At 49.8% G+C, this 25,612-nt stretch overlaps 1 long non-coding RNA gene across 1 annotated transcript; it reads right to left on the reverse strand.

Annotated features, from left to right (window-relative positions):
- Positions 1–2,901: 2,901 nt before the first annotated feature.
- Positions 2,902–16,730, reverse strand: LOC308516625. The gene is made up of 3 exons (XR_013995766.1): positions 16,164–16,730; positions 5,299–5,389; positions 2,902–4,241 (listed from the first exon to the last, which is right to left on the reverse strand). It is a non-coding gene; the product is annotated as an uncharacterized lncRNA (long non-coding RNA).
- Positions 16,731–25,612: the final 8,882 nt, after the last annotated feature.

A 25,612-nucleotide genomic window follows, 5' to 3' on the forward strand; every position in this document is an offset into this window, starting at 1 on the left:
TCATATCTAGTTCTTATATGTGGTTCTGATCTCAGGTTCCGATTGAGAATAGCCAAGATTGGGTTCCAAGAATGGTTTCTATAGATTTAAGCAGCATCTCTGTCTCTGAGTGTGCCCTCATATACCTGTTCCAAGGAGCCTATGAAGGTATATTTACTTGCATTCATATAAGTCTAGGTATGTGTCTGTGGGCACACATGTGCAAGTATGTGTTTCCTTGTGTATGTGAGGGGGGCGATATAGATCTCAGGCCATCTCTGGGTATTTGCGTGAGTGGATGTGCTGGTTGAGGGCCTGTACCTCCCTGAGTATTTGTGTGTCTCCGAGGGTGGGTGCCTGTACTGCTGGGCTAATTTTTGTGGCCATGCCTTTGTGTCACATTTATCTAAGTCAGTGGTTCTCAACCTTCCTAATGCCGTGACCCTTTAATACAGTTCCTCATGTTGTGGTGACCCCCAATTTCATTGTTACAAATTGAACATAATTAAAACATAGTGATTAATCACAAAAGCAGTATGTAATTATATATGTGTTTTCCGATGGTCTTAGACGACCCCTGTGAAAGGGTCATTTGACCCCCAAAGGGCTTGCGACCCACAGGTTGAGAACCACTGATCTAAGTGGAGGGATATTTGTGCTTGTATGTGGACATCTCCTGTGTAACTACATTGATGAGCCTGCCATTCTCTGAGGCCTCAGGGCAGGAGTTTCTATGGAGAAGGAGCCCCATCCGAGCCCCTGAAGTGCCAGTTGAGCCGCCTCCAGACTGCAGAGCTAGCAGTCAGAACCCCCCTCCTGGTTGGAGAAGAGGGAGGACAGATTTTGAGCATAAACACAAATCTCTGTGCTGAGCATTCTAATTCTGCAAGTCAAGTAGACAGCCCGGGCAGCTGCCTGCTAATTAGCCACCCTGGGGACAAAATTGCCCGTGTTGGAGTGGATAATGTGTCTGCCTGTTTCCGTGGGATCCTTGACCAACTGAATGCCCCCCACCTCCCTGCCACCCTCTCCCATGGGCCTGTCTCCCTGCACTCCCAGCTCAGAAAGACATTTGCATGCCTTCGTTCTAATACATCAGCTTTTTCAAATAGGCCAACTGCTAAGCAAATGTCATTTGGGCTGGAGCTTCAGAGGCTGTAAATGAGGTAAGTGGTCCATTTGAATAGATGAAGACAGATCTCATGCTGGATGGAGACAGGCTCATAAAGTTCCCCAAACAGCAAGGACAGAGTATTTGTCCCCTCCCCAGGCAAACTGTGCTCTCAGGGACTGGGGTTCCTCCACAGCACAGCACAAATCCTCAGGCACCTGCAGTCCAGATTCTTGGGCTTGACGGATCCCCAGTCCCAGAGAGCCTCTGAAGCCCTCTGCCCAGTACCCTTGTAGCTGTGAGGGGCTGGTGGGAGCAGGAGCCCAGCCAGCCCATAGGTTGAGCTGAGGGGCAGCTGCCCACTGTGGTTTGAGTCATGCCCTTCCCATGCTTGTATACACACATGTGTACACATGCTACACATGAATACACTTATACTTGCAGCCTGAACCCACTACTTTAACCTGTGCTAGGCTCTCAGGTACATGAAGGTCTAGACACAGAGGCATACACAGAAGTATGTAAACCCCCTACCATCATTGTTCTGTTTTAACTCATAAATAGACATTAACACAACGCACAGGTTCATAAGCAGACCCAGATATGAACTATACAAATATACAAAAATGTAGATTTTGTCATGGATGGAATATTTGTGTCTCTCTCCCTCCAAGTTTGTATGTTGAAGCCCTATCCCTCAATATGATGGATTAGGAGTTGGGGACTTTGGGAGGTAATTAGGTAAGATGAGGTCATGAGGGTGGGGTCTGCATGATGGGATTAAGGTCCTTAGAAGAAGACAAGAAACCAGAGCTCTCTTTCTCTGCCCTGGAGGACACAGGGAGAAGGTAGCCATTTACAAGCCAGGAAGAGGGCACTCACCAGAAACCAAATCCCCTAGCACCTTGACCTTAGACCTCTCAGCCCTCCAGGGCTCTGAGAAATAAATGTCTTTGTTTAAGCCACCTAGTCTAGGCTATTTTGTTATAGCAGCCCAAACAGACTAATACAGATATGAACTAGGAATTTTACTTGCACACATTTGCAAATAGCAATTTGCATATCTATAAAAATTATTGACACACTTCTAAAGAGAGAGAATAATGTTGTGCGTGCCACGCCTACCATTACTACTGCTTATCACTTATGAATGTCTGGGCTCAGTGTTTCAGAACTTTACCTTACTTTATTCTCAAGATAGCCCCAAGAGGGAGACATTTATTAACTCCATTTTATCCAGGAAATTAAATCCTGAATAAGGTGCTCTGGGTTGGTTGCACAATTGCTACGTGGTAGAGTCAGGATTTGAACCCAGGCCTCCTGACTCCATGTACATGCTCTGTAGGGATGATAAATGATCTAGCACTTGGGGAAAGGGAACCTCACCAGGGTCAGAAACAAACAATCCCACCATGCCCACAAGGCCAAAGCTTCCATTCCCTAGGGCCACCTGACTTGTTCTGCCTCACACCTTATAACTCAATTATCGTAATTGGGGACAGCTGTCTCCCAGAACACAGAGAGCAAGGCTCGTCTTCCCAGGCTACAGGTTCACAGGCATCCCTGAGACCCGCTGAAGAATTGGCTTGTGATTTTTGTTCCAAATAATGACCATGATAAGAGTGATGACGTAAACTGATTTTATTTTTTTTAATATATTTGTATTGATTTCAGAGAGGAAGGGATAGGGAGAGAGAGATGGAAACATCAATGATGAGAGAAGATCATTGATCGGCTGCCTCCTGCACGCCCCCTACTGGGGATCAAGCTCGCAACCAGGGCATGTGCCCTTGACCAGAATCAAACCCGGGACCCTTCAGTCTGCAGGCTGATGCTCTATCCACTGAGCCAAACCAGCTTGGGCCATAAGCTGATTTTAATATATGCCTGGCTTAAATGACAGGCTCAGCTCCAGGGTTGGCATTTTCTGACAATACAAGGTTATTTTATTCTCAGTCAAAATCACTTCTCAGATTAATACAGCTACATGTTTTAATTAATAATGGCATTATTTAATGGTGCATTTGGACTCAGTCTCTCACCGAGTCCACACCCACACACAGATTCTCTCATTTACAGTTCAACAGGGCCTGAGACAAGTTCTGGCTGCACAGACCCCGCCCACCTCTCCTGGGCTCCAGGTCCATTCTTCCAGAAGCCCCTCGTGCCTTCCAGAGCTGTCCTGAGTCTCCGTCAACCCTGGGCTGGAGCAGCCTCACAGACGGGTCACACTCCGTCAGCCTTGGCCCAGCAGAAGAAAAATGGAGGTCCAACTGACAGGCGAGCATAAATATTTTCCTTCCCAGCCTGGTTCAGATGGGGATATTTGCTGTTAATAAAGTGGCAGCCGGCTATCTGGGAGTGTCTGAACGTGGCCTTCCCCGGCAGGGAGCGTGTCGTCCATCTCTGTCTTCACCCATCAGGTGACAAGACTTCGCTGGCTTCCTTCTTTTTTGAATGTGCCTCAGATGGCAGGACGCAGGCAGGGAGTGTTGGGGCACAGCAGTGTCGCCTCCTATCTTAGAGGGGCTGGGAGGGGCAGCCTCCCTCTGCTGTTCTTGGCAAGCACACCTATCAGCACCATGGCCATCAGGTGCCCGGCAAAGCTATTTATTTAAGCCCCCATCAGGCGCTGGGACTGTATTTATGGAGACAGAACGGGGAGTGTTGGAGCGAGCTGGGTCTTCCCACTTTGAAAGGTGCTCAGTTCAGAAAGGGCAACACGACGTAATGGGAAATTGTGCTTTTCTTTGATGCATGTGGCCTGGAAATGGAGCTGCAAGGCCCGGAAAGGTTTTGAAATAACATTTCAGGATGGAGCCTTCCCTGCCCCCACCTGGAAATAGGTGTTGGGATGGAAAACAGGGCACCTCTCCTTGCCACTCGTCACCAGCCAGGGCTGTTTGAAATGAAAACAAAAAATTCTTCCTTAAAAGAAAATGTGTTTTCCAAAGTTCTGTGATTCGCTTCTTGACTTCCAAGTCCAAGAAACGCTGTGTGAAGGCCCCGATTCACAGCTCGGAGCTGTGGAGGTGGCTCTGGGAACCAGGGAGGGGCTGAGCGGGGTTAAATAGCACCCGCCTGCAGGCTGTTGGGGTGGCTCTGGCAGATCTTGCATTCGATCAACAAACACTTGATGAGTGCTAGGCCTCTGGGTAATAAAAAGATACAAAGATTTCAGGACTGGTTCAAGGTTCTGAGAAAGTTATTCAACTTCTCTGGGTTTTGGTTTCCCTACACGTAAAATGGGGACAGATTTCAAAGGATCGCTGTGAGACTTCCGCTGACGCCTGCCCAGGGAAGAGCCCACCGGAGCACTCCACTCCTGCTCAGGCTTGCAGATGTGTTGAATGCTGTTGAGGGGGCTTCCTGCAGCCTCAGCACTGGGCAGAGCTCCTCCGTGTGGCACTCAGTACCTTCTGGGATCTGATCCGACCAATCTGGCACCCTGTGGTCAGGATTCTCCTGCCGCAATCAGGCTGCCAGCAATCAGGCGGTCCCTCAGTTCATGACACGCTGCCACCATCCCCATCTGCTTATCCCTGCTGCTTCCCACACCCACCACACCCCGAAATAGTCCCCTCCCTGCGCATTGCACCTTCGGACTGGATGCCGTGTCTTCAGGGATAACTGCAACTACCACTTGATGTGAGCCATGCGGCAGACGCTTCTTGTATATTATTTTAGATCTTTATCTTAGAGTCAGGAATGGCAGAATCAAGAGAAAGAAAAGAGGTGAACAGTAAAGAGTTTCCAGAGCAGGGTGATATGGTCATATCTGTCAGAGAGAAAGGATCACTCTGGGCCAAAGAGGAGACTGGGCTGAGGGTTAGGGAAGAGGCTGGCAGTCAGGAGGAGGCTGGGGGTCAGAGAGGAGGCTGAGGATTAAGAAGAGGCTGGGGGTCAGAGAGAAGGCTGGGGGTCAGAGAGGAGGCTGAGGGTCAGGAGGAGGCTGGGGGTCAGGTATGATACTGGGGGTCAGGTAGGATACTGGGGGTCAGGAGGAGGCTGGGGGTCAGAGAGAAGGTTGGGAGTCAGGAGGAGGGTGGGGGCCAGGGAGGAGGGTATTGCAGTGTCCAGGCAAGAAAAACAGTGGTAGTGGCTTTTAGATGGAGAGGAGAGACTGGATCTGAGTTGTCTTCATTTACTCATTTAACATATATTTTATGGGCACCTATCCATTCGATACATGTTTCGTGGGTACCTACCATTCAGTACTTATCTTGTAGGCAGGCTCTCTTCTAGCTGCTGGGATGCAGTAGTGCAATATAAAATCCATGACCTCCTGGAGTTTGCATCCTAGTGGGAGAAACAGATAAGAAAATGAATAAGAAACATATAAAGTGTTAGATAAGGACACATACTATAAAGAAAAAGCAAAGGGAGGGATTTAGAAAGAAGAGTCAGGGATAAAATTACTGAGCAAAGCCCTGAAGGAGGGGAGAAGCCAACCCTGCTGAGGTCTGGAGTGCACCAGAGGGAGCGAAGAGCAGAGTGTCATGGGCCAGGACACGGAGGAGGCCTGGAGGCTGGAGGAGGCCCCAAAGGGGAGAGGATAGGGGAGGAGGGCAGAAATGAAAAGGGGGCTGGATTATAAAGGGCCAGATCTGCCCCAGCAAATATTCCTTAAGGCATCATAAAGCCAGAGGCCCTGGCGGCGTGCCTTGGGTGGGCCCCCTCACCCTCTGAGCCTGATTTCTCATGGCGGAGGGTGCTCATGGGGTTGGGAGTGCTTGTGAGAGCTTTAAGGAGGTGCTGAGCAAAAATCAGAATCTGCGGGCCCTGAGATTCTACACATTAAAGACTTCAACGCTTTCTAAGACTGACTTTCGGTTCTGGAGGTACTGAAAGTGGCAATGGGGCCGACCTTGGGGTGCAGAGGGCCCGGCTTCCTGGCCTCGGAGCCTCTCTGCCCAGCCTAGGGCCCTGTCCCCAGGGAAGTAGGAGAGAGGCTGGCTCTGGGCAACTCTGGCTTCCAGGCCTTGTGTCCATAAACACTGGGTCATGTGGAACAGATGCTTTCCCTTGTAACTGATTAATCTTCATCCATCATTCCTCCATGCCATCCTTTATTCTCCCTAATTTTCACTTATATATTTATTCCCTCCCTCATTCTGTTTGCTTATTCCTGTCTTCACTCATTCCTCACTTATTCACTTCTTTGCTGACTCATTTTCCTCTCTTGTAGGATTTATCACAAGAGTAACTAAATAGGTAATGGATTGTTCAACTCTGTGTGAGCCTGACTTCTCAGCTAAAACGTAAGAGCCTGAGGACAAAAAACACGTCTTATTCACAGCTGTAACACCAGCATCTGGCCGCATGGCTGGCTCACAGTGCGTGCTCTGTAATAAATTCTGTATCCATTCATTCATTGCACACTCATTCATTCCTTCAGATGTTTGTCAAACCTCTGCATGTGCCAAAATCTGGGCCTGGCACATTTCGGAAGAAGGATAGAAAAGAAGAAAATACAGAAATATGTTATCTGAGCCCACATCATCCATCTGATTCCATTCATCCATTCACTTATTCATTCTTCAATGAACATTCATTCATGTGCTCATGGCCAAATTCTGAGCTGGAAATCCCTTCACTCAGGATAATCAAGGGTGTGAGAGAGAAGTCATCGGAGGGCCCCTTCAGAGTCTGTGTTGTCGAGCTGTTGACGTGATCAGACCTGAGTTCAGGATGTGAAAGTGGAGCGCGAGAGAGCAGGACATCCTGGGCCTCCCAGGGGTGGGGCAGGCCCAGCCTGGGGGAGGCAGAGGGCCCTGAAGCCACCCTTGATTGGCCCACCCTCACTCCCCCGACTTCCGCCTCTTAGCCTGGGGTCTCCCCCACTTCCACATCTTATTGACTTTTGGATTTACAAGGTGTGCTGATTGCCAAGGCCGTGGGACAATTACACACTGGGCCCACCTTAAGAAAGCAACCTCCTATCCCAGTCCCACCCAGCACAGGATGCATCTCTCGGATGCTGTGAAAAGTTTAAAGAGGAAAGTAATGGAAAAGACTCAAAGGCAAGTTCCATTCTAGAAAGGAAGGGCAGGGGGTGGGGTGGGGGTAGAAGGTTCACCTTCAACTTCATGGTCGTGTTCTGAAACCCTTGCCTCTTCATTCCAGGTCTGGCTCCGACCATTGGGCCTCAGGCCGGGGTCAGGAGCTTTATGGTATTTGCTTGGTTTATTGGCCTCGCGGAAGAGGATATGAGGCCCAAGCAGTTCTCCGGAGATAGGACCCCTCAAGATTTATGGTTTCCGGAGACCCTCGAGGCGACTGGGCTGGGCAGAGCTGGCCTTCCTCGGCACCCAGTCTAAGAGAAGCAGGGCCTGGAGGTCAGGAAACCCCAGAACTGTGGTGGGAACCACTGCCCCAAATATTTTCTCTTCTGTCACCTCCCATGATTCTCGGTAACAACCCCGCGATGCTGGCATTTCCTCCTTCACTGTGGCAGTGAGAACTGAGGCTAGGAAAGCTGTGGGCCAGCCCAGATCAAACAGAATCAGTGTCAGAGGGGAACTCAAGCCCGGCTTCCTGAAGGGGCTCTCCCTCTGTGAGCCGATGCCACTAGAGTGACCTCTGAGGCCCAGTCATTAAATACCTGAGTCATTCTGACTAAAAGAAAAACAATATTGCTGGGGCTCAGGCCTCAGGTCACCTCTGTGCTACCCCACGCAGATCTGAGACAATAGCCCTGGGACAATAGCTACCCGCCCCAGCATGTGCCCACAGGAAGGGTGCTTGACCTGCTAGAGAACACCCGCCCCAGCAGTCCTGTGGACACTGGGCCTGGCCAAGTGGCTCCGGGCACAATGTTTCCTGACAACCCTCCTCCGCAGGCACAAGAGGCTGGTTCCTGCCGTTGCCTCGCAGTCTTCCGTGGCCCCTGTGAGCAGGGTACATTTTATTTCTGGGCTTAATTAGGGGACATGCCATAAATATTCATGCAGCAAAATGAGCCCTGGCTCACAAGCGCAGCTGCTTCCCGCTGGGGGGAAATTAACATTGTTTTTCAGCCGGTGGGTAATGAGGCTCTGCTGCTGGAGAGAGGAGCCTTTCAACAGCCTCTCCAGGACAGAGAGAAAGCCACACTCAGAGCCACCCACACCCCGGGACGCCACCCCAGCCATCCCAGGCCCCTCGGCCTCTCCAAAGGGGGGCAGAGCTGGGCTTCCTTAAGGCTCAGCTCTGAAGGGAGCCCCCCGCAGGTGCTCATCAGAGCAGAAGGTGCCTGAGCTGTGTCTCGAGAACAGTGGTCAACAAACTACAGCCTTCTGGTCAAATCCACCTACCACCTGTTTTTTGTGAATAAAGTTTTATTGGCACATAGCCATGCCCATTCATTTAACTACTGGCTATAGCAGCAGAGTTGGGTAGTCATGACAGAGACCTTATGGCTTGCAAAGCCTACACTACTTCCTATCTGGCCCTTCACAGAAGAAGTTTTCCAGCTCCTGCCCTGGCCAGTCTGGCTCAGTTGGTTGGGTGTCATTCTGTGTGCCGAAAGGTCGCTGGTTTGATTCCAGGTCAGGGCACATGCTCCGGGTCTGTGCAGGAGGCAGCTGATTAGTGTTACCCTCTCATATCAATATTTCTCTCTCTCTCCCTCTCCCTTCCTCTTTCTCTAAAATCAATAAAAACATATTTTTTAAAAAGTTTGCCAACTTTTGTTCTAGAATCATCTCATCCTTTAATAAAATTTCCATAAAATTAAATTATCTGGATTTTTAGGAACATGGAGCAGTTTTAGAATCTTGTGGTCTTAGAATCTTATGCACACGGAGTCTAATCTCAGCTCCACCACTTCTTCAGCTGTGTGGCTGAGGGCAGGTTATGTAACTTTCTGCCTCAGTTTCTACCTTATAGGGTTGTTGTGAAGATTAAGTGAGTAAATATTTGTAAAGCCCCTAGAAAAGCTTCTGGCACAGGGCAAGCATTATGTAAGAGTTCTGTTAAATAAGTGTACGCAATCGCCTATAATTTCAGAGTCCTCAAAGTATAGGATCTTAACCCCTACAAATTTCGGCTGAGCCCAGGTGTGTCTGATCCCAAAGTCTGGCGGTCAGGTAGTCCCACTTCTCACCTAGTCCCTGTCCCAGGGTTCTCCAGCCGCGCTGGTAGCTGCGGTGGCAGGGAGCTTGCTGCTCTGGAGACAGCTGGCTCTGTTGCGGGAGAGTTCACGCTGGGATCTGCTCTTGCATTCGCCCACCTCTTAGTCCTAGCTCTGGCCGTGGCCTCCCGGCTGTAAATCCCAGGTGGGAGAACTAAGGCACTTCTCAGGGCAGCTCCCAACTTGCTGGGAGCCAGCCGCAGTCTGGGCTTCAAGCATTTGCAACAACGTAAACCTGGATGGGAAGACTAAGCTCCACAGCTTTGGACAGCACCCTCCCCCAGGAAGCCCTCCTTGGTGCCTCTCTTTCTCCTCAAGGCTCCCAACGTTCCTGCTTGAACCATCCCTGGATGAAACCAAAGCCACGTCCTAGAGTGAGACTTGTTGTAAAAGCCCTAGGACTCTCTGACCCTTGTATTCTTCCTGCTCCCTTTCAAGGAGTTTTGAGATCTAGCCTCTCCCACAGTTCTGTGGCCTTGCCAGGCTCACCAGGTGCTTATGGCATGGCATCTATCCTCATAGCATTCCCGCCCTGGAGGGTCATTCCCATTCCCATTTGTAACATGATGCTCCTGAGACCCAGGTGAGGGGGGTGGGGGGAGTGGGAAGAAAGAAGAGAGAGGGAAGCTACTACTAGAGCGAACAGAGTATATACTAACCCTTTGTCTCACTTAATCCCGACTATGTCAGCAGTAAACTTCACAGAGGAGGGAACTGAGGCTCCGACAGGAACTCAGATTCGCTCTAGGTTATGTAGATAGTAAAAGAAAGAGGAGGCCATAAAGCATCTACTATATGCGAAGTGCTTTCACACATATGCCTTATTGCATCATCAAACACACACGGAAGAAAAGTCGAAGGGCGGTATTTCTATTCCTGTTCTCCAGGTGTGTAAACCAAGGCTCAGAGAGCCAGGGTGGCTTAGCCCAGGGGGATGGAGCTGGAACCAGGCCTGCGGGCCGTGGATAAAGCGCTCTCGCCCAACGAGGCTGTCCTCAGGAGGCTCAGCACGCATCCTTTCGAGGAGTGGGAAAGGAAACACTGGGCCCTTTTACAGGGTTTCCGTGTGCATGATGCGGAGCCCCTGAGGATGGTCGGCCCGCTACGGATGGGAGGAACGGTTTATTTTTGCTGTGGGTCGCTCTGGAGCCTTTCAAAGGTGTGAAGTCCTGTGGCCTGAAAAGGCTGACTCTACTGGCTGTCCGGAGCGGGCCTGCCTGGGCCCCAGACCCCCAGGCCCGGCCTCTTCATGTGCCGCCTGCGGGAACTCCCTCCTGCCCACCGAGCCTCTCACTCGCTGAAAGGCAGCAGAGTGACAAGCCAGGAACTGGCCTCCAGTGTTTATTCACCAAACACAGAGACGGCCCTCTGGGCTCTCCTCCGCCAGCCAGACCCGCTGCCACCTGAGGGGAGAGGGGCTTCCAGCCCACTCCCAGGCTCCTCAGACCTCGAATGCTCACCTCCAGAAATTGGCCACAAGGAGGAGCATCCAGCCTGGCCCAGAAGCAAGAGAGAGTGTGGTTAGACACAAAGAAGAACTTTCTGCCAAGGACGGACACTCAGCTCAGAAGCTTCTGAAATGCTGCGCTCTCTTGGTAAGGACTCTGGGCTCTTCTGTCCGAGCTTCCTTTCATCACTCCTAAGATGAGACTCTATGAATCCCAAGCCCCACTCCCAGCAGTTCTAACATTGTCATAACTGGGAGATTGATCAGGGTGACAAGGGACAGGAGACCCAGGCTCTGTCCCAGCTCCACCATCAACTGACTGTGGGAACATGGGCAAGGTTACTTTGTTGCTCTGGACCTTGGTTTCCCCATCTCTGAAATGGGCATAATTATCAAAAGGTAGTTATATATCATCGAAATGTACTGTATGGTACGTTCTAACTGTAAAGTGCTCTACATGTGCTAAGTGGATTTATTATTTCCATCATTCCTTCCCTTTTCCTTCCTCCTTTCCTCTCCTCCCCCGTGCCCCCATGCTTCTTTTTTTTAAACCCAGGATATATTTTTATTGGTTCTTAGAGAGAGTGGGAGAGAGAGAGAGAGAGAGAGAGAGAGAGAGAGAGAGAGAGACATCTATCAGTTGCATCCTGCATGCACCCCAACTGGGGATCGAACCTGTAGCCTTTTGGTGTACGAGATGATGCTCCAACCAACTGAGCCACCTGGCCGGGACCCCCATGCTTCTTTTGATCCTTTCTTTCCTTATTTCCCCTAAGAGGGAATGTTAGCATGTCCCCTTTCTACCTGGCCCATTAACTGAGAAATGTAGATTGAGAGGTTTCTGTTTTGCTTTGTTTGAATTCTTTTTTTTTTTAAAGCAGTTAATATGAGTGGGCCTGGGAAGGTAGTAGGGCCACCGGGAAATGCCCAGGGAAGCTTCCTGTCCCTCCGGCAGCCTCTAGAACAGCGGTTCTCAACCTTCCTAACGCCGTGACCCTTTAATACAGTTCCTCATGTTGTGGTGACCCCCAACCATAAAATTATTTTCGTTGTTACTTCATAACTGTAATGTTGCTACTGTTATGAATCGTAATGTAAATATCTGATATGCAGGATGTATTTAGGCGACCCCTGTGAAAGGGTCGTTTGACCCCAAGGGGTCTTGACCCACAGGTTGAGAACCGCTGCTCTAGAAGAATCCTGGATATTCCACCTGCTCGGGAGTGTCCAGCTGGGTCTCAGTGAGGGCAGGACATCGGGCAGTCCATAGTCACAACCTTGCTGGACTGGACGAAAGGACCATTTCCCGGTGTTTCCTTCCGACCTGTCAAGTCACCTAGTGTCTGGACAACACTGAGCAGTTGTTTCGGGAACTGATTGGTTGTTTCCTTACATAATAGCCAAGGGAGTTGCATGACTACCTTTTAAAAACTGAACGGGTATTGTTGTTGTTTTTCTGTTGGTCTTCCCCCCGACCATTTTTATAACTGAACTGACCTGTTTTGGTTGGACTGACCTGTTGTTTGTCTAAACTGACCCATTGTGGGAGGAACGGACCGGCTGCTTGTCTATAGTGACCAGCTGTGGGGCCAGGCGGCTGGTTGGGGGCTGCCCTGACAGGGTATTTTGGCAGAATGGACTGGTCTGGGGCTGGCAGTCAAACCAGCTGATAACCAACCCCACCCTTCAACCTTATCCTCAACACTGGCCTTTCCAGAAAGATCCAGTCTCACCTGTCCCAGCCATAAGTCCCACGCCTGCCCGGTGGCTATGTCATGGCCGGAGCCCTCCAGTCATGACTGGTATCTGTTAGGGAGATTGCCAAGCCCCCAGCACGGCCATCCCTTCCCCCCACACTTGCCTCTTTAACTCACTTCCTTTCATTGCTGCTGGGTCCATGGACTTTTTCAATGGGGCCACAGCAAGAGGGACCTCACCCCCTCTGCCCCATTCACCCTGCCCACCCCCTCCTTAGCCTTTCAGGCTCCCAGTGAAAGGGACTTGTCCACAAATTGGGGATTTGCCATTGTCCCCTTTATAAAGGCCCTTCATTTCCCTAGGCCCCACCCCTCCCAGCACTGTGATCAGCAGGGGTGGCCCCAGAGGGGCATGTAACAGGACACAATATCCCCAACAGCCTTGCTTAGAATCAGGGCTGGGGCCTCAGAAGCGCCAACTTGGCTCTGGAGCAGGAAGAGTTCTCCCTACCTCCATCCCCTCCCCATTTACAGACGGGGAAACTGAGTCACACAATGAGACCCCTTGACACCCAGTGAGCTCCTTTCCACCATGTTTCTTTCAGAATTGGGAAGGCAACTGCATTTGTCATTCGTTTTAATGCGATATGCCGCTCCATTGAAAGTGCATACAAAAGCTGCAGTCAGTAGTCAAGCAAGTAAGTCTGGGTCAGGGTTTTGTTGTTTAGCATCTGAAATCAAAAGCTAGGGCTATGAAAACAGCAATTCTTGGTTGAACTGCCTCAAAAATAAATAGAAACACTGGCCTAATTTGAAATTCAACTCGCAAATAGGAAACAAAACCAATTTTTTTCCCCCCTAGGGTTTTTGTGCTTTTTAAAAAACAAAACCAAATTGTTCTTTTCCTGTTTCTAATATTTTTGCTCCCCCATTTGGATTATTTAATCTAACTTCTGATCTGTAGGTGGTCCGACTGGGGCCCAGAGAGGAGGTCTACCTGCCTAAAGGCACACAGCCCAGCATCACAGGGCTGGGCTAGAGCGCCGGGAGCCCACCACGCTCTGCCGCTCAGGCAGGCGTTGCAGTTTTGGAAAAAATCTCGGCTCCGTAAAAATGGTGTTGCCAGAACCAGGTGGGCACTGCCATTTGGTTTGGGTGCTTTGCAGTTTGTAAACTAAATTGGCTTTTAACAAAAGATTTGAAATTGGTGGAAGGGATCGTCTACTGTCAACTGTCAATTGTGGGAAGAATTGCACTGATTGGCCGCTTAGCTTTTCTCCCGAGCGGCTCCCTCCCTAAGGAGTCTGTGGCGCTTTAGGCGGACATGGGGCGGGACGATTCCGTGCTTGAGCTGAGCCGGAGAAAACATCTTTCAAGGAAGACATCCTTGTATTTAAGTGGCCACTGTCTTCATGGTGCTTGAAAAAAAGCAGGAGGTTCTGTATTAAAATTGTTTATCTCTACCCGGTCCTTTTACAATTTGGGATGAACTCACTAGGAAGTGAACATTTTCCAAAGGATGAAGGGGACCCTGAAGCTGGCTGTTTTGCTTTTGGCTTATTCCTAAACACTACAATAGAATCTGAAGTGTTACTATCTCTCCCGGTGCACTGTGCATACTGTCCCCCACAACTCTGAACCCCGATGAGATACAATAACATCATCAGCTCATCGCTGAACCATCCTCATCAACTCAGCTTCCACCAGCCCGAGACTGATAACCATCAGAGACTGTTAATTCCTAGCAAATTTTCTAATCCACATGTTGTCTGATTTGTGTAAACGCCAGCCTGTGAGGATCATAAAGTAAATAAGCATAAAATAGTTTATAGTTTCCAATCTGCTCTCACCTAAATAGGCCTGGCTGCTTGGTCTGGGCCTCAGCGGTAGCTCCCACCTCCTTTAGAAGGAACGGGGGGCAGAGGTTCTTATCTGGACCCGTTTGCTGCTGTTTCTGGGACAGAGGCCACAGGCACACTCACACACACAGATGCACAAGTCTGTCCGTCCCTCCTGTGCCCCCCCTCTCCCCCACCTCCCCCTGACCCCAGCCTCAAAGGGGCCAAAGCTTCATTTCCCTAATATGTTAATCATTGAAATAATCTTGTCTTGCAGGGCCCAGGCATGGGGAATTAAGATTCTGGGTGACTTGCAGAAAGAAAAGCAAACTGTCCCTTCAAAAAACAGAGGATGGTAGGAATTTGTAATGATGAGAGGGGAGCAGAAAAAGAGACCAGCAGCTCCAGGGGGTACAAGGAACGAGCAGATTAAACGTGCTATCTGGACATAGCACAGGATCGCCAAGGGCTGGGTGTGGGGTGTGTGTGTAAAAAGGCTTAGGTGAAGATTCCAGCTGGGCCAGAAGTGAGGCCAAATGACCTCTAAATCCCCTGTTGCCTCTGAAATTCTTCAAGGCTGTTATCTAAAAGCCTATAATTCCAAAATTCTGTAATTCGTAGATCCTATACTTCTCTAACAAAACAGACACGCTCCAATTCTAATGTTCCGTGATTCTAACGTCTGTCATCCAATGAGTCTGTAATTGCAAGCTGCTGTGATTGTAAAAGCCACGGGTCTCTAATTCTCTCATTGGTGATGCTAATATTCTGTGATTCTAAGATTACATCCCTCAATATTTCCTTACTCTAATATTCTATCATTCCACCATTCTTGTGTTCTATGATCCTAAGAGACCAGGATTCTGGATTGCTATAAATTTATTTTTCTGTATTTCTAATGCGCTACGATTCTAGTTTTTGAGAATTCTGTGTCCACAATTCTAAAACTCCATAATTCTGTTTACTAAGAATCAAAAGCATTTCTGTGATTCTCTAAATCTTTTTCTTTTTTTTTTTTCAAGAATTCTAACAGTCTATGATTTGAATCTTCTGGGTTTCTAACTCTCTACAATGCAAAGGGGTATTTTTTTATTTAAAGTTCTACATTTTGAAGAGTCTATAATTCTAAGCTTCTTCATTCCATGATTTTAATACTGTATGCTCTCATAATTCCAACATTGCTGATATTTTTTTATTTTGTTATGACAAACAGAATGTTGCTTCATCTACAAAGTACAGGAATTAAGCTGTAACTGGCAAAGAACCAGGGGACTGCCACAGCTGTCCTCTGAATCAGGCTGCCGCATGTCCCAGGGCCGCTGATCCTTCCTCCTCCGGGAAGGAGACCAGAACACGGCCAGCTGATCCAGCCTGGGCTCCAGGAACGGCCCTGAGACAAAGGGTGGGGGCTGCCCGGGTCAGGTGGAGGAGCTGGCCCCACGCCTCCCGGGCCCCCCGGGCCTCCCGGGGCCCTTCCTCAAACAGCCAGGCTTCCAAACATCTGCCAGCATTTGGGTCCCGATTGCTGTCCTTTAAAAGTATCCATCTCCCTTTCTTGTTCTCCATCAAGAGCTCCCATGACAATCATTTCAAGCAGCTAATGAGTTTCAGATGGCCTTCAGGAGCCCGGGATGGATGGGAGCTGGGGGATGAGGGTTCTTAGGCCGAGTTTTGTGGGCAAAGGGGGAGGGGTGGGAGCGGGGGTCAGAAAGAAAAATCTTTTGTCGCTGAAGTGTTACAGGCCGCCCACCCATCCCCTTCCAGGCCTGGAGACGGAACCTGGAACCTGGGAACCTGGACGGGGCCCCCCATGGTCACTCTGTCACTCCTCTCTGATCCTGTGCTTTATCTTTCAATATACAGACCAGCATCTCCTCTCGAACTCCTCACTCACTGTTTTGGATTTGGACAAAATAAAGACCCAGAGCATGAAATGAAAGCATCAAGGCCTGCTTGAGGCCACGATGTCACTACTCACCTGCTGATAGAAGCATCTTTGCAAAAGACAGTCTTCTGACGGCCACCGGTAGATGCAGGGAGTAAGGCCCAGGGGTTCGCTCTGGTGCCTCCTGGCTCCATGGGGGCCACGCTGCCCGGCCCAGAGGCGGCTGGCACTGTGCAGGGTCAGCTTCCTCCTGCCGCTGCTCTCTCCCTCGGAGCACTCCTTCTGCCCCTCAATTGGCCTGGGATCCTCCAAGGGGCTTCTTGTGACCCCAAAGGGCTTTTTTCTTCCAGCAGAAGGGGACACAGAGAGACCAGAGGCACAGGAGGGGCGTCCCCGCCTTCATTTCCATGGCACTGGAGAGCCCAGGAGGTCGCCGTGCCCAGACCTGGCCAGGGTTACACAGTGGGTTTTGCGGCGCCCTCCCTCCCGGCTGCCTGGGAACTTCCGCTGCTTTTAAGGCCCAATTTAAGGATGGACTTGAGGAAGCAGAACACTGGGAAAGACACACCAGTGCCTTTCAGAGGAACTCACACAGTCCCCGGCCACCGAGGCCATTCCTGTCCAGGAATGTAGGGGACATTTCTGCAACAGGATGTGTACAGTTTGGGGTTTGGAGGGGGGTCCCTGCTGGCAAGGGAGTTCCAACCATATAATTAAGTAACTCGCCATTTCCTTTAAGATATCAACAACAATAACCACGCTCTCCCGTTGCCTAAACAGGACAAACCCCGGGTTAAGCAGTTCCTGGTGGTCCGCTCTCACACATGTGCAGAGAGAGGGGAAGAAACCGCCTGGAAGCCGGCCTCCCTGCTTCCCAGCAGCTGCCGCCCCCCTCGCCCCGCACGGTTCCCTCCCCCATTGCAATTAGGGGTAATCTTTTGTTGCCTGGAAAGTGTAAAAATCACCGCTTTTCTTTTTGCATGCATAATATCCATTTCCCCTCCAAGTGCGTTATTTGGTTTGGGAATTACATCTATTTACAAGAGTAGATGTTGCACAAAGGTTGTGTTTATGTGGAAAATTATATCGGTGACACAGGCTGATTGGCGTGTGGAGGCTGGGAGAGGCAGGCCGAAGAGGCCTTCTCATCAGCTTGGAATAACAAAATGATTGTATTTTCAGCAAAGCTAATTGATCACATACCTCGCTGGGCTATCTGTTTACTCAAAGGCCATCCAGGCCCTGGGAAGGTGGAGAGGAGAGGGCCCGGGGGCAGTGGTCACCGCCAGACCAAGCCAGCTTTCCAAGGCACTGGGGTTGCAAGCGGAGATGAGGGGACAGGGTGGGTCAGGGGGTCGTGCGGTGGGACAGAGAGACGAGCTGACTCCTTGGAGACCAGGCCCAGACCCCGTGCTGGCGGATTGTGTGCTGTCTCCAGGACCCTAGAAGTCAGTGTGGGACATAGAAGGTGTGAGAACGGCAAATGAGAGTAGGATCATGAGCCACAGAAAGGGAAAAAAATGAGCTAAATCCCTTCCTCTCTTCTGTTTAAAAAGCTGGTCCAAGAATGATCTTCTAAGCTGGTGCCGGGCTGGCCACGCTGGGCCCTGCAGGCGAGAACGTGCTGACCCGTGGGTTTCAGGCTGCCTCTGCCCTTCTCCGGGAGCTGGCTCTTCATCCACTCTGGCCCCGGAGCTTGGATGGGAGAGAGGACTGTGTGGGGTCGGGAATGTGGATGAGGAGGGTGGTCATCTCCCAAATCTGTGAAGAGGGAGACCCGAGCCCAGCCCTCTCGGACACCCTCTGGAACCAAAACCCTTGCTCCTGGCCTTTGGGGAGCTGAGGGGTTTATCTTTAGCTTTATGATCAGCATTCCTGGGCCCCCAACATGTGTGAGCGGTCTCCTAAGGAGATTTTAACTCCCCCAAACTGAGCCTCACAAGCCAGGCCTTGGCGGGGCGGCAGGGAGGAAGGGGTGGCAAGCTGCTCAAGTCGCCTAAAAAAGCACCAAGCTAGAACTGTGGTTCCTCATCAGTGTTAAACCTCCGTTCGTATGGGGGCAAAAATAAAACAGTTGGATCTAGTTAAGTGCTTAAATGGAAAAATGACCAGTTATTCTAAAAACAACTTGTCAGGAATTAGTCAAGGAACTGATTAATTTAACACTCACTTTGCAAGATGAAGTTCGTTTGAAAACCACCCATTAAAAATAATGTGACAACCCTGTTCCCCATATTATGAAGATGGCTAGTCATTTCGCACACTCCCAGTAGGAGTCAGGCAAACCACCAGTTACTCTCACAAACAAGTGGGCACAAGCGCCAGCCCCTGGCTGGACAGTTTCCAGATGTGGTTGGGTCTCCTGATTGCTGACCAATTTCAGATTTCATGGCCTTTTCCTAAAGCAAGGGTTAAGAAATCTTTGGGGATAATCAATAAGAGTTCCCACCTAGAGAAACACTGAAATCCTCAGAGACCACGGAACCCAACAGCCTCATTTTACAAATGGGGAAACTGAGGCTTTGTATACTCCAGTCTTTGCCGATCCCTCCTGGTGACCAGTAAGCCAGGTTTGTGTGTTATTTGGGGCCCTTGGAGCAGGTGATGCTGAATACACTTCAAGTGCTTTTTCTCTAAGCCGAGTAATGAAGGCTTTCACCTCCTCCAGGGCTGAGCTGCACACGCCCCAATTTGGAATATGTTGCATGTTGTAATAACCTCCTGGTAGCACTGTATGTACACGTGTGTATCTGTCCACCATTGCATTTCAAAATCTCTGGCCCTTCCAAAAGACAAGCAGTTTATTAATGTGGCGCTCGCGGAATTGTTTTTTAATTGGAAACATTTTGCAATGAAAGAACATTAATAAAACCTGAATCCAAATCAAACTTCTCTGTGTATGTTATTTTTACTCTGCAGTCAAAAGCTTTTATTAGATTTAAAACTTTCACTGTGCTTTTTATCTCTGGCTGTATAATGTTCTACAATAAAAAAAGAAAGCCCAATGACTCCAAAGTCTGGCAAAATAATATACTTTCTTGGATGTCTCTGTGTGTTGCCAATTAGCTTTGCCGTGAACACAGGCCCCCATCCATCACCCGCCTCTGGGTGGCTGTAACAGAGACCTAATTTGTTTCATATGCCCCGTGCTCTCTGAGCCATTCACCAGCACCTCCAACCTGCTGAGCAGCCAGGCCAAAGAAGAGATGAATGACAAGAAAAATCCCAGGCAAGCCAAAGAGACCCCTTATCAGAACCGGGCTCAGCTCTGCTCGCCCAGTGGGAAAATCTCAGCCTCCACGCCTCCAATTTCTTCCTCCCGGCTCCCCCCACCCACCCTCTCCTGCCTCCTCCATCTTGTCTCCCCTTTTGTGACCCAAAAGCCGCAGAGCTCACAGCGGTGAGGTGGGTGGAGGATGGAAGACTTCTTCTTCCTCCCCAGTTTCTCGAGCTGGCTGCTGTCCTCTCCCCTCTCTGCCCCCTCCCTGCCCCCTCCCACCTACTCCTTTTACAAGCCCGACTTTTAAACCTGCAGTTCCCTAGGAATTTTATGAATGCTCAGCACAAGCCAAAATAAACTCGTAAAGAAAAAGTTTCTAAAGAAGGTCATAGACCCGTACAGCAAGTGCTAAGCGGTAAAAACAAAAGTTCTTCAGGTTGCTGGGCACTAAGGTCTGGGTGGTGGGAGGCTGGGGTCAATGGAGGGAAAGGGGAGAAGGAGGGGTAAGGAGTGAAGGTTCCTTTCAGGAGAGAAAAGGAATCTCCAAATCCCAAATCCACCCACTCTTTTTTATTTTATTTTATTTTCATCTTATTGAAGCTATAGCCCAGAGAGGGGAAGGATTTATCCAAAACTGCACAGCAAGCTGGTCTGTCCAGTGCTGAAGCTAGTGCTCTGACGCCCAGTCTGAAGCCTTCTCTTTCTGTGTTGCTAACACAATGGGAAGGATAGGAAGGGTCCTCAGGGAAGAGGCGTCTTCTGGGCCTCGGGGCATGGAGCTGCCTGTTGTAACTTTCTGGAGTAGCGCCATCCAATAGAACTTCCCACGATAGGACTGTCCTATATCTGTGCTGCCCAGTATAGTAGGCACTCACCAGGTATGGCTATCAAAATTAAAGAAAAATTTCAGTCTCCTAGCCATGTTTCAAAGGCTACCATGGTGGCCCAGCTGGTGTGGCTCAGTGGTTGAATGTTGAACCATGAACCAGGAAGTCACGGTTCAATTCCAGTCAGGGCACATGCCTAGGTTGCGGGCTCAATCTCCAGTGTGGGGCGTGCAGGAGGCAGCTGATCAATGATTCTCTCTTATTGATGTTTCTATCTCTCTCTCCCTTTCCCTTCCTCTCTCTGAAATCAATTTTTTGTTTAAAAAACTACCATGGTGGATAGCCCAAATAGAAAACATTTCCATCATCATAGACATTGCCTTTGGACAGCACTGCTCTTGAGGTCAACATCCTTGGTCTTTGAAGACATGATTGTGATCATGGTGCAAGGTGGGACCTTCCTCTGGGCTGTCTCAGCCCCTAGAACCTCCACTATTTCCCAAAATGACATGTGTCCTGGGTGTCAGAGGCCCTGTCTCCTCTTTTCATTTACCCCCACCCCCCAGTAATATCTAATGAAGATTTAGTCTCAGAAGCAAAGGGTGAACTGGCCTTACAGGGAGTTTAATCAAGCCACCACTCCCAGGGCAGGGATCTGCCCTGCAGCCTCCAGAAGGTGGCCCATCCACCCTCTGTTTGCACACCTCTAGGCACAGAGACCTCACTGTCTCACCAGGCAACCTAGTTCGTTTCCGAAGAGCTGGGATTATTAGAATATACTTTCTAAAATCTAGCTGAAATCTCCCCACTCTCATCCCCCACCCTGGCTCTGCCCTCGGGTCTCACAATACTCATTTTGCTTTTCTTTCCATGTCATGACCCGTCTAATAGCTAAACATAGTCCAATTCCTCTCTGCTCCTCCTCCAACATGGAGTTCCTCACTGAACACCTAATTCTAGATGTGGATTGGTCAGCAGAAAATAGCAGATGTTGACCTCCTTTGATCTAGAGAGACCTCCTGTTAAAGCCGCCCACATTTTAAATAACTCTATAGACTCATCCTGGGTTTGAGTTGTGTAAACCACCCAGGCTCTCTGAATGACCCCGACGCTAAGCTGTCCCAGTGGCGAATAGGATGGGTACAATCCCTAACAGTACTGATTTCTGACCTGAGCAAGCAGTGCTCCTGTTCCTGCCCGCCTCCCACTCAGGTAGCCCTACATTTTGGAGTGCCTTCTGCAAAATATTCCAAGTTCCTCTCCAATGTCTGAGAGTGCCTGGGGCTGGCAGTGCCCTAAGGTGGAAGGCTCTGAGCCCAGACTGAGACCTGCATAGGCTCTGGTCCATTTCTGCCCTTCCAGGTTCTTTCTACCTCTATTGCATGCATGAGGTTGACCAGATGCCCTGAAGAGCTCCAGGATTCATTTCTGTGGTCTTGTCCTGGGGCTCCATGGTCAGGCCCTGGTCCCAGGAGAGCAACGTAGCAAATCAATCATTTCATTTAGCTGACATGGTATTTCTTTTGTCGGTGCCCATGAAATTGGGTCTCCAGAATGGTGCTGACATTCTGGTTTTGGATAACCCCCAACACCTAGAGGCAGCCCTGGTCCCTGTGTTCACAATCCAAAGGTGGGAAACAGTCTACTTACAGTTCTGTGAGAGCAGTGTTGGGCAAATCCAGAAGAAAGAGCCTGGAGGGCTTCCTATAGGCAGTGCTGTCTAAGCTGCGTTGCAAGAATGAGCCAGGAAAGAGAGAGAAGGGCAAGAATTCCAGGCAGAGGACACTGTGTGTAGAAAGGGCTCTGAATGTGGGTTAGCCTGGTTATGTAAGCTTAGGCAGATTGCTTAGTGTTTTTGAACTCCAGTTTACTTGTTTGTAAAACTAAGAGAACAGTCTCTACCTCACAGGGTCAAGCCTTTGTTCAGTGATTCACAGAATGTCCTGGGAACCTACTGAGCCACCCACGGTGCAGGTGCCAGGGACATCCAAAAGAGCAATGCAAACCCCTGCTCTCGAGGCAGCAGAGTGGGCCTGACTCACCAAGAGCCACAGTGGGGCAGGGCTTCCTGACCCTTCAGCTCAGTCTCAAGGAAGATTAGGAGGAGTTGTCAGGGCAGAGAAGTTGGGAAGGGCCTTCCAAATAGCGGGGAAGTATGTCACAGGCCCAGAAGTCTGAGCAGCCCCTGAGATTTGGGGCCTGGTAAGTAGTCCCATGTGCCCCCGGGGTCTGCTACATGTTGACTGTGGCTGGAATTTGAGACCAGAGCCAAAAAGGCTTTGAATATCCTTTATCATATGGGTGGGACTGAGCTCTGGAGGATTTTAAGCCTGAAAGTCATTCGATCAGATTTGCAGTTTAGAGAGTTGCTCTGTAGGCCTGTATGGAGGCTGGAGGCTGGAGGCTGGGAAGTCAAGGGGGTGGCTGGTGGGATGCCCAGGCTGCTACCAAGAGGGAGGGAGAAGGCCCATATAGGAGGCAGAATCAACAAGAACTTAGTGGTTAGTGAATGTGTGTGTGTGACAAGGGAGAGGTAGAGTCAAGGGTGACTCAGTTACATGGCGTGTTTGCTTTCCAGAGGAATACCAGCAATCACAGCAAAATTAGCTAGTGTGTATTATGCATCAATTACAGGGTAGGCTATGTGCTAAGCATTTTACATGCACTATTGCATTTAATCCTCACAGCAATTCTGGGAGGTAGCTACCATTCTATTACTGATGAGGAAACTGGCTCAGAAAGGTTGGGTAACTTGCCCAAAGTCACACAGCAGACCAAAAGCTAGCAGTCAGGGCAGCCTTCGGCATCTCTCTCCTTCCCTCCCTTTTGCTCCCAGGCTGAGGCTCTGGGTTCCCGCCAGGCTGTCCACACCCTGTTTGACCACCCAGGCACTCAAGGCATGAGATGTTTTCTTGCCTGCCTCTCCTCCAGGGCTTTGCTACACAAGACCCAGGTCTCTTCAACTGCAAGCACCACACACACTCATCCACTCTCCCATCTGTCCACCCGCAACACACTTGCTGAGCCACACTCCAGCCCAGGCCCTCTGTGGGGCCTGGAATACAGAGGTGAACAGACTTGGCCCCACCATGTGTTCTCAGCCCCGGGCAGGGGTAGGTGAGGGGGGGTGCGAGGTGGCCTGTGTCTGCATACTCCTCCCCACCTATCCTGTCTAAAGGCCTAGTCCACCATCCCTGTTCTCTCTCTCAGCCCGTTTTGGTTTGTTTATAGTCCCGATCAGAGTTGACTCATTTTATACTTCTGTTGGTTAGTCTATCTTTCCCGTTAGAAGTAAGCTCCCTGGTGTAAGCTGAATTGTGTCCTCTCGAAATTCATATGTTGAAGTCCTAATCCCCAATTCCTCAGAATATGACTGTATTTGGAGATGGGGTCTCTTGAAGGAAATAACCGAGTTAACTGAGATCATTGGGGTGGGGCCTAATCCAATAAGGCTGGTGTCCTTAGGAGAAGAGGAGATTAGGATGTGGACAAGCACAGAGGGAAGACCATGTGAAGACACAGGGGGAAGGCGGCCATCTGCAAACCAAGGTGAGAGGCCTCAGAGGAAACCAGTCCTGGCAACACTTTGATTTTGGACTTTCTGCCTTTGGAATTGTGAAAAAACAAATTTCTGTTGTTTAAGCCTCTCAGTCTGTGGTACTTTGCTATGGCAGCCTGAGCAAACTAATATGCTCCCTGGAAAACACTCCCTGTCTTGTTCTCCGGGGCTTAGCATCATATGTCACCCAAGATTATGCTCTCAGTGAATCTGTGTCGATTGAGTATGTGTGACTGTGTGTGTGTATGTGTGTGTGTGTGAGAGAGAGAGAGAGAGACAGAGACAGAGAGACAGAGAGAGAGAGAGAGAGAGAGAGAGAGAGAGAGAGAGAAACACATATATGTCTCTGAGTGAGGAGGGCATTCCCAGCTCAGCTAGCATAGGCCAAGCCATGACAGGCAGTGGAGGGGGGAACCTGAGCCAGCAGCAGCTCCCCTTGGTCCTTGTTCCAGCTGCTCCCCCCAGAATGGATTGCTTCCCCACTCCCATCTCTGTGCTTACGTAATGTGTCCCCTCCTCCCGCACTTGTTCCCTGCTCCTAACTTTGTTCCTTTCATTGAGATTGAGGTGAAGATGACAATGAACATTATTAAGAGAATAATAGTATTTTATTCCCCCATTGGTAGTTCCTTCTTGCCCTGGCTCCTGCACAGAATGGCCCTGCGCTCATTGTCCCAGGGGAGGTATGTGGTAGGGTAGAAAAAATGTGGCCAGTGAGTATTCCTAGTTTTTCTTTACAAAAAGAGGGCTGTGCAGAGAAGCTGAAACAGAAAAATGAGACAGACTAATTTGGACGATACCAAAAGTGGCAGGATTTTCCACAGAACCAGGCTATACAGAGGAGCAGAGCAAAATCCGTGCAAACCCAGGCAGAGAGGACTTGGGCCTGCTCAGTGAGGATGTGCCTGTGAGAGGTGTGTCCAGGCAGCCACACCCCAATATGTACAGGAGCCCCCCACAGCTGCCAGTCCAGAAGAGACAAGGGACAGCTCTGACGTAGCTGACTGACAACCAGGATCAGCTCAGTGCAAGATCCTGGAACTGGGTGAAGTTGAGCCTGAGAGTGACTAAGGTCACATTTCCTACCAGCTCAGTGAGAAGGGGACTCAAACACTAAGTCCCTGTATAGGCAGCAGGGACTCGCTCCGTCGAGCACAGCTGAGTCATGGAGTAAGAGGCACACCGCTACAATCTTCTAGCCCCATCGGCCTTTGTGTGATTCCATCTAATCTTGGGGTAGCTCTAAGTGTAGGTAGTACTGTGATTAGTCCCTTTTGAAATGTAAGACACTGAGACACAGAGAAGTTAACTTGTCCCAGAGCTGCTTTGTTGGCGAGGCCAGAGTCTAAGTCGCCTTAATCACTACATTACGTCATAAAATCTTCCTACCAGCATCTCTGCTGATCCTTTCCATCTTCCAAATCTACAAGCAAATCTGAGACCATATCATCTGAACCATGTCTCAACCCTCTCATGACATCCTTGTCCTCAGGTTAAAGCTCAGCCTCCCCTCCTCAGAGCCTCCCGCAGAACCTGGACCCTCACCACCCTTTCCTCTCCTCTGCTTTTCCCTCTCCCTCTCCCTCCAGCCAAGCTGGCCAGCTCCCTGTTTTCTAAACACATCCTGCTTTCATGTCTTTGCACTTCCATTGCCACCTTGCTTTTTCCATCTGCCTGCAATACCTTCCCCCAAGTACAACTCACAGACCACTTCCTCCAGGAAGCCTTCCCTGACTGCCCTCCTCCCACCTATGCGGGATCTTTAGACCTTCCTAGATTTTCCTTTAGGATCTCACAGTTCCGACTGGTACTTCCTATATAGTGCTATTCACTTTTTACAATAGGTATCAACTCTCAGGCTATAAGCTCCTGGCAGGTGGAAAACATGTGAGATTCACCCCTGTGGCCCTTGAACACTGAGCACAAAGTAGAGACC

This window comes from Myotis nattereri, assembly GCF_964212035.1.
Source record: "Myotis nattereri genome assembly, chromosome: 3".
In the NCBI taxonomy this organism is placed as follows: domain Eukaryota; kingdom Metazoa; phylum Chordata; class Mammalia; order Chiroptera; family Vespertilionidae; genus Myotis; species Myotis nattereri.